This window comes from Stylophora pistillata, chromosome 14, assembly GCF_964205215.1.
Source record: "Stylophora pistillata chromosome 14, jaStyPist1.2, whole genome shotgun sequence".
Lineage (NCBI taxonomy): Eukaryota > Metazoa > Cnidaria > Anthozoa > Scleractinia > Pocilloporidae > Stylophora > Stylophora pistillata.
In genome coordinates this window covers 13135766-13145768 of record NC_142532.1, presented here as the reverse complement: position 1 = coordinate 13145768, position 10003 = coordinate 13135766, and the positions used below count along the sequence as shown (strand labels likewise).

The following is a 10003-nucleotide window of genomic DNA, read 5'->3' as shown; positions in this document are numbered from 1 at the left end:
GACGAGTACAAATAAAGGAGGATTAGTCGGGTATCCCATTAGCCCTTGCGCGTTATTATCGATGAGAAGGTGTCACATTGCATCGAATTCGAGTGCACGCGCTAGAAAGTCAACTGAATTTTAAACGGCTGTTTGTCCTTATTCAGGAACACGGAAGGTGATTTGAACGGTTTTGTGTATTATTGTAACAGTTAAGTTTACTTTAGTACTTGAACTTGCTCTTCTCTAAATGGAAAAAAACGCCTTTATTATGAGTGGTACGCACCACTGAGTGGCTTTGTTTATGCGCTTTACTTTGACGCTTGATCGATATTTGCCTGTTGTGCTATTATTGGTGGGTACTTAAGCATATTATTTCACCTGGAGGTGCCTGAATAATGGCACTTTTCAATATTAGCGAAGGTCCCCTTAAGTCCCCAAATTTTGTAGGAATATGTGGCCGTTGAAAATTGCTTAAATTGGCGCCAAAATTTTGACGTCTTTCCTCGACTGGTGTATCACCCGGCCCGCTTTTGATCGATCAACAGCCTTTGCTACCTGTATTAAATGCCCCTTTTAGTACATCTGTGTAAAGGTTTGCTCCTGAATTAAGGTTAGTATCTTGCGATGGAGTGTTTTCTTCACCTTTTTCACTCACCTTTTTCGTAGTGCATTTTTATAGCTTTTTTAGCCATTCTAAGTTTACTTTTCATTGTTTCTTTAAATTATTGTAAGTCTATTTTAATGGTAATTTTTAATCTTGTAATGCGCATTTGAACATTTTATGGAATTTGCGCACTATAAATTTTAATATTATTATTATTATTATTATTATTTTGGTAACTCGAGTCGCTTAGCACTTCTTGAGAAGACTGGCTTTTCACGGCGATTTTTCCTTTCGTCGGGTAGCAACTGCAATATTACAATTTGAGACTTGTAAGTCTAGCCAGGGAATTTCTGGGATGTTTTTATCTCCTTCATATTCGTCATATGGTCGAATATCCGAAGCGGCAAGAGACCGAATTTCGACGCAATCGAAGTCGAAGATTATAATCACGGAACGTCTTCGATCTTCGCTTTCATCCTCTAGCTGTTTTTGTAAATTGAAAGAATATCACATTGAGAAGCCTGGACGTCTCGAACAACAAGCCAAATTGGAAAGTTTGATGTAAGTCTGACTATCCAAATCCAAGCAGCTGACATAAATAAGTGGCAAACGCGAGAGCACTTCGCTGTTGATCTCAACTACCTCCATCTCGACTGAGTGATTACGTGACTAGAGCGAATTGATAATATAGTTCGAAGCGTGGAATTGTGGGATACCTGACTAATCCTCCTTTAGTACAAATTTCACGCGGTATTTGTACTCCAGAGAACCGGTTAGACAGGTACCGTTTTTTTCGCATCGCGCGAGCGAAGAATTGGATTAAAGTTACGAAAAAATAAATGGCGGATAATTTGTGTCATATTTCTGACGACGAAGAGTCGGAATGGTTGCCAAATATAGATCCAAGTTTAATAGATAAATCGAACGAAGAAAAACAGCTAGACGACCAGGAAATTTCTTCATTTATTGAAGAAAATAGAAACAGCAACCCGACAACGCACCAATTCCGTTCCGCTCCGCACACTTTTGTCAAGCACTTCCCGTAAATAAATATCCGCGAAATTCGCCCGCACTTAAATAACAATTTAGAGTGTTGGATAATAAATAACTTATAAAACGTTTTGTTGTGTAGTATCGCTGAGAATTTTTACGTTATTTGTATTTTGACTCACCCTACGGGCTCGTTAAAATACGACACAACTCGTCAAAATACTCAGCGATACTATGCAACAAAACGTCTAATAAGATATATCTATTTCTGATAATTTGGTTGGTTAGTTGCCCATTTTAAGGCAACTATAATGTGTCATTACCAGTTAACCACCCTAGATCATAACCCCTCAAGGCATAAACAGTGTATGTGGTATCCTTTGCCTAGTTTGGTTTCAATATTTTTCTTTTAGTGTATTATAAAATGATGTGAAAGGTCATACATTTAAAATAATATCTGGATGCTGTCGAGATTGTCTTGTAGGCCTAATTTCTTTTATCAAGACATGTGGCATCTGGTACATAAGCAAGCTGATGGATACAGAGGGAAAAACTGTCATTTAAAGCCTTTTTCCTTTGAAAGGTGTCACTTGTGTAGCTTCTGAAAGTGCCAAAGAAGATGAGGAGTGCTTTCGGATACACCCTTAGCAGCAATACAAAGGCTCCAGCAAACTCTCTCAAAGCATTTACTGAGGAGGCTGCGAAGCCATTTGGCTGTGATCTTGATGTGGAGGTACACAGGAACAAAGACATTTTGAAGCAGATGCTTAGAAAATATAAAAACCCTAGTTTTGACATAGCTAAACGCTTGTCCATTAAATCTGTAGACGAGCTAGGAATTGATGCAGGTGGTGTACCAAGGGATTATTTCCATCTGTTGATGGAAAGATTAAAACAAGGACCTGGTGGAGTTATTAATGTCTTTGAAGGTCTACCAGGGCACCTAGTACCAATCCACAACTATGCTTTCATGTCGATATCTTGCCAAAACAAATTTTGCCATAAGCAATGCTCTTATTGATGTAATACTTGAATACACTGTACTCCTTGTGCACTACTGGGATGGAAAGTTTTAGCGTGAAAGTGCTAGATTCTGCTAAAATTTTGGTCTGATGATGTTCAAGGGTTCAAGGTACTTTCCAAGTAACTTTGTAGCTATGTCAGGGAGTAGTAATGGACAACCAGTCCAAAATATTACCAGGTCTTCTAATGTTTCATTGTTATCTGCACCACCTGTTGTTTAAACAAATAATATATATAAGATTTTCTTGTTGTTTGTGACCCAGCTAACTAGGGAAGTTTACTGTATTCATAATTTAACTACCTTCCAATTTTGGGGGAATTTGTTTGTCATGAAAATACAACATCAATTTTGTTTATATGTCCTTGTTCCCATGTGTATCAAAATTTTCTTTCCTATGATCCTCTTCCCTAAGTCACTATTATGATCGTACAAAACCATTAACATTTACACCAACTTAGAATTCCAAAACAGTTACCAATGAGTAAGGCAACCACTAGCGTCATCATCATCATCATAAACTTTATTTGTGTCAAGGTTATTTAGCTATTACATAAAGATACTCATAATGTTAGGATCACCTTTCTCGTGTAATTCATCTGTGTATTGGTGAAAAAACTGTCGAGCGGTTTGGTTAACAGGATCAGTAGCTTCTTTCCAATCCAGATGTAACTTGAGCATCAGTGACATCAATTTTGCCAGTGTGTGGAGGAAACACACGCTTCTGAACATCAAAAAGTCTCTCAAGTAAATCTAGGAGTGTTGTTTGTGACACTTTAACAAAAGCCAGTCCCTTCCTCAAGTCATCTAAGGCAGGGAGGTGCTTTGTGATGACTTCATACAGAAAAATTCACTCATATGCTAGGTATTGTCTCTCCTCTGTTATGCTTAAATGAGGGTATCCAGCAGATGTCAGCAGCTCTGAGATATTCTTGGGGCTTGATGAATTAGTGAAATCTGCTTAACATTCTTTCTTGCATTGAAGAAGCTATTCACAGGGAAACATTAAGTAAGCGAACGTTAGCATAATTGTATATGTATTGAAAAGTTACACATTAAAAGTATAAAAAATGTAAAAATTGGACTTCATTTCAAATAAAGAATTATCACAGACAATATCTGGCATTAGTTTACTGTGTGGCAAGACTGTTCTTTCAATGCAACACATTGGATTCTCTTTAAGAGTATCTTGCTTCTTCCAACACTACCATGTAACACATTGCATCTTAGTCTATGCACTCCTTGTTTTTGACCAATGAACTCACCAAAGACATTTTGAATCTACACACCCAACATGACCTTGCTATCTGTTATAAAATTTAGAGCTGAATGTTCTGGCAACAATTAATATTTTCTAAAATGAAACAAACCTGGGTGAGCTTTTCTCTTAAATCTGGTTCTGGAATGTCTTGCAAGGTAATATATTCCACAGCTAAATTTCGATAGTTACTAATGAAACTGCTTTTCAATCTGAACTACATGCGGATTCCTTTACCTAAGGATCTGGTGATGGGCTTTTGGTTTATTCGAGAGGTAAACTACAATTTGTCTTTGACTCCATTTTCTAGAAATGCCCTTCATTTCGTTCTCAGCTAAGTAAGACAATCCCCTCCCTAGGCTGCGCCCTACTTACCATAAGAATTCCCAGGAAACACTTGACTCTGTAAGCTGTGTTAGCCGCACTGATCTGCTATTCGGGGTCCACGTTGATTGTCTCCACATTAATCTCCTCATCGTCTCTCCTGCATTGCTTGACTGGAATAGTTTTGCCATCCACGATCATTTGTTTGGTTAACTTGCACGATAGACCGGGTTGGCAGGTGCAATCAAATCCCTGTGGAATAGAAAATAAACCAATGAAAGCGCATTAAAATGAGTGTCGCAAAACCGATTCGTAAGAAACACCACGACGGCCAATTGCTACACGGGAAAAATCCCAGAGCTAGTCGCAGCAAAGAAAGGAGAGGACTATGCCACCACTGTCTCTTGGATACGTTCTAAAGTTTCCTTTGCCATTCTGAGGTCGGCTCTGCTCTGTCTTAGAGGGTCAAGAACAGTTAAAAGAACAATTAAAAGTAATGTTCAAGAAGCGGACTCTGAATTAGATAGATGCCTTGCCAAAATCTAGGTCCTGCAATTATATCGTTTTCTCTTATGTGTAAGAGCTATACCATTATAAAATGCGAGAATGAGGAATGTTGGTGGTTGTTAGTATTGATAGCAGCCAACAGATGTTTTTAGGCAGAAAAAGAAGAATTTCATGGACTCATTTTAAACTATTCTACAAACGAAACACATAAAGGATTACCCAGAGACTCACCGCAGAAGCAAGTGCGAGACACACTTAAAACAACAAGGGTCTTCATGACTTCTGACTTGAAGAAACCAACGCACAGCTTGATCTCATTAAGGAATTCGCAATTGGAAGAGATAAGCTCTGAACTGCTCCAATTGTAGGGCCGCAAATGAAAATTACAAAGTTGTTCGAATGTTTCTAGATACGTAGTTCAAACGAAGAAAAATATCGGTATGAAATTTAGTTTATTCAACTGCCTGGAAAAACTATCGTGAAATTATATATAAACAAAACTTCATCCGTAATTTAAAATGTTTTATTGCTGTATTCTGCCACAATGCACGCCGAGCTAAAACTTCATTTCGCAATGTTAAAATTTGCAAGAAAATTAAGCACTTTCAATGTATATTTTTGTTATTAGCGTTTCAACCAATTCTAGGGTTTCAGTCACGGTATTCCAACGAATAGGCTTCACAAACTGAAAGCGATAATTTTAAGCATTTATATATTTTTAAAAAAATTAATAAAAAACTGACATTTGCATTAAAAGAAAATTAAAAACAAAAATAAATAGAAGAGTGCACTTCAATCAGCTAGAAAAACTCAGGTTTTACCTTCAAAGAAACCGACTTTAGATATACCTTGCGAAATAGAAATAATTTTTTTTCTTGTTGTTACTGTTTATGATCAAATTTGTTGAAGAATTACTGAGAAAAATTACCGTCTTGTTGACATATCCCATTAAGAATTTCGTCAAACCTTAGGTTAGTTGTCAAATGTTGTGAAACAATTTGCTTTGAAAATATTGTTTACGTATGATGTACGATCCTCGCAGTAGAGAGCGCTATTTATACAAAAGCGAAAATCAGACCTGAAAAAAATCTGGCCTGTACGGGATTCGAACCACTGACCTCTGCGATACTAGTGCAGTGCTCTACCAATTGAGCTAACAAGCCAACTGGGAACAGGCCGTTAAGTTGATTCGTAATAAACCCGTGATGATAAATCAGATACAATGTATATATGAAGTTCATATATATATTTTTTTTTTTCAGGTCTGATTTTCGCTATTGCATAAATAGCGCTCTCTACTGCGAGGATCGTGCATCATACGTATCTAACACCGCAGTTCAAAATATATGAACTTCATATATACATTGTATCCAAAATATTGTTTGTTTATCAAAAAAATTCAAACGTAGATGTTCAGGTAACACTAGTATTTTACGATGTGTAAGGCCATCCTTCGAAAGCAAAACGGTTCTATGTAGTATCAAGAATTTTGCAGCAAGGAATTCTCATATTTGTACACTGCACGAAAAAACGGAATTATTACAACCGTAGCAAAATCGTAGTAAATAAGAAGTAAATACCACATTTGATCGACTTTGTTCATATTTGCTCAGATGCAATCTTTTTTATTGCATCATATTTGCACGCAAAGCAAAGATGGTAAATACCGCATTTACTCATTGTTCGCATACCATAGCAAATATAAAGAAAAGATGCAGAAAGGTGAGTTAAATTGTTAAATTTGCTGCGCGAAAAGATGGATTTACATGTGTAGCAAATACTATCTTTAAACTGCTGTGATCGTATTTGCGCGTAAGTCAAACTTTGTGTTTGTACCAAAATTACGAGTGAAGCAAAGACGTTAACTATTGCTTTTACTCCATATTTACATGACAGCAAATACGAAACAAAAGAAATATTTCCTTCGCTTTGATGACCTTTACACAAAAAGTAAATGTTATGTTTGCACGCATTTACACAGCGTAGCAAAGGATCAAAAAAATCAACTTTATTGCTGCAGTAAATACTAGGTAAATGGATAAATTTCCTGCACGAAGGGACGGATTTGCACGGATGGCAAAGACCATACTTGCTTCGCTTTAGTCATGTTTGCTGCGAAGTCAAATGTCATGTTTGACCGTTGTTTGCACGGAAAGAATTGAAGGCAAAAAACTGCATTCGCTTATTCTTTACGCATCCTGTAAAAATACATGTAGGTGAACATTTGCCGAAACTTTGTCGTGGTAAAGATATACGTTTACGCCTTATCTGTCCCACGTACAAACGCAATCAAATATTTCATTTTTGAACAGTTTTGCTCATTAAGGCAGAAGTAAACGTTGACAAGGATTTGCTCAACGGGGTGAAATCAAAGAGAGAAATAAGACACACAAAGTGCATGTATGTCCAGCACTATGCAAATATTTACTCAATTATAAAATAAAAATTTGGTCCAAGTCACATTATCACAACAGCTTACACTGTAACACTTTGTAAAAATACTAAAGCATGTAAATAGTACCGAATCATAATCAAGATTGCCTACACCTACATATAATGCATTTGATTTGTTAACTGGTCTGTCTCTGATCACCTTGGAATTAATAAATATTCATAAATATCTTGAAATACAAGTCAAATATTAGCACCTGGGTAAATAGCTTCTTACCAAGAATGCCTGAAACACCTAACATTTTCGATTTGTTGACAAATCATCACCGTGGAGTAAATAAATATTGTAAATATCTTCAAATACTATCCAAATGTTGTCTCAGGGTAAACAGCTAACACTTTAAAACAGTTAGCATAACACCTTGCTAACAATGCCTAAAACACCCAATGCTTTTGATTAACTGGTCAAATAATTGTTATAAATATCTTCAAATACAAGTCAAGTATTGTCTCATGGTAAACAGCTACACAATTTGAAACAGTAAGCCTAACTAAAAATACCTAAAACATTAAATGCTTTCAATTTTTTAACTGATCCTCAAAAATTCTATACTTGATATAGTCAATCATAGCCTGCTTGATGCAATTCTCCCATTTTGCAATTCATGAGTCAGTTCAATGTAACTTTAAAAAATTAAGGACAGTAGAACAGCGTTACTTAGCTTGTAGATGAAGCTGTCACACAGCAAGATAAGACAGCATTCAATCAATTACACATACATGTAGCTTTTAGGAAAATATTAGAAGCTACTAAGTTGCTACCACGTAGAAAATGCAATCTTAATTTCACTGAGTTTTCATTTCAAAGCCTGAGTTCTCAAACAGTTTAAAGCGAAAGAGTATGTGATTCTTGATCTAAGTCTACAGTCGTGAACTGCATATGCTGATCCTTTTCTTTTGCAGCTAAGGATGTAGAAAGGTTCAGAACTTACACTCTCTGGTTCTTTTTCTGTATAAAAATAAATTAAAAAAAATTATTCACAATTACACTAAATCTGAAAGTCACAAATAGACAAGGTTTAGGTTGAAATAAGCTTATTGGTTCTACCCAGTAGAGCTCTTACAAGTGCCAGGTCTTGTTTAAAGCATTATTAAAGTGTTTGACAGTAGAAAAACTTAAAACAGCTTGAATTTTGAAAATTATTTACCGTATTCAGACGGCTTCGGGCTCTCTGTTGCTCTAGGACATCCTGAGCTGCATTTCTTGAATTGTTTACTTGGTGTCATCACTTTGTTCGAAAATGGACACGCATAGCAGCTAAAAAAGAGTAATGCATTCTTGTTGAAACATGGTAAAGAATACTTTGCTTTAAATTTTTTAACGATTTTAACACTTATTGTTAGGGTTAGGTTTTTTATTTAAATTTTATTTTTTCTTTTCAGAGGGCCACAAATTTGTTAGTATTCTCAATTACTTTACCCTCTTGAAATAAAGCCTCGTAATTACTTACTGAACATTTTGATATAACACTCGTGTATCTAAAAACTGCATATGAGTGCAATAAACTGTTTAAGACTAAAATCAGAAGAGGAAGGACTACAGGTGCCGTTTATTATCCTCTTAACTGATCCAGTGGGTACATATGGACAATTATGCTGTGGTTTTAATGTTTATTTGATTTAAAAATATTTAAACAAGCTTATCCTTCTCAGGAACACACATTTCCTTGCCAACAAAAATCAAAATATGGATCGCATGAAGAAAACTAACTTTGTTCGATACGTTTCCCAGTTCTCGTCACCCGTTTCGCAGTCGATATTTATAATTCGTGTGAAGATTTTCGTGTTCATCATTCCTAAGTGTTAAAGGATATGGATATGCGCTTTCCCCGGCTGTTTCCACCTTGAAATACCCCCATTCTCAGTTTTTTACCCTTTAAATACACCCTAACATCAGAATGGATATTTCCTCATTATCCTCTACACATTTAATAAACTTCGTGTGATTTGGGGCGGGGACCCTCCCCTTGGTCACCCTCTTTGGAGTTAAGTTGTCTAAGGGAAAGTGGTACATGGTGAAGTATGCAAAAAAAATATTTAGTGTTTGGAAAGGTTCATCCAGTCCTTGAATATTTGAATTCTTCATGGGGGAAGTATCTTTTTTGTGTTCGTTTTCTATTTCTAATTTTCGTACAAATGTAAAATAAATGATGACTTGCGAATCTCTTTCTGCTCAGGTTCCAAACCAGCATTGCACTGGGAAGGGACAGCTGTTATTAATCAGTGGCGGATCCAGGGAAGGGACGCAGGGGGCCCGGGGTCCACCTTATTCTGGGTAAAAAAGAAACTTAGAGGGAAGAGAAGGTAGCGGGTGATCACACACAAACAAAAACAGACCCCAACCCCCCTCCCCCCTTTTGCTCAAGGTTTGAATCTGCTACTGTTAATAGCGAGTTTGAAGATTACTGATTTCAAAAGTAAAATGTTCCCGTTTGCTCATTAATAACTTGGAAAAATTAGAGACTCGTGTGAAGTCCATTCATTGTTTGACACTGTAATTCTTATAAATGATTGATTGTTTTATATGTACAATGTGTATATATGCTTGTATGTGCTATTATACACGTATAAACAGTAGCCTCTGCCTGGGCTTAAATGAACAGATATTTTTTTTCCTTTTTGGACGAAGCGTGAGGCACAGTTAGTAGAGTGACCTGTTCAGATCAAATGCACCCAATGAAACATATTTTAAGATATATTATTACGGTTACATCTCTTAAAAACCTTACCTTGGATCAATTTTCGGCAAATTCATGGACAGTTTTTCATCCATCTGTTGATAATTTGCCATTTCCTTCCGGTTTATTCTACTCATTTTGATGTATCATGTTTTCCTCCACGGGAAAATATCTGGTTTTTTTTTATC

At 36.3% G+C, this 10003-nt stretch overlaps 1 pseudogene; it reads right to left on the bottom strand.

Moving 5' to 3' along the window:
- Positions 1-2544: 2544 nt before the first annotated feature.
- LOC148716615 (uncharacterized) lies at positions 2545-9952 on the bottom strand (annotated as a pseudogene).
- Positions 9953-10003: the final 51 nt, after the last annotated feature.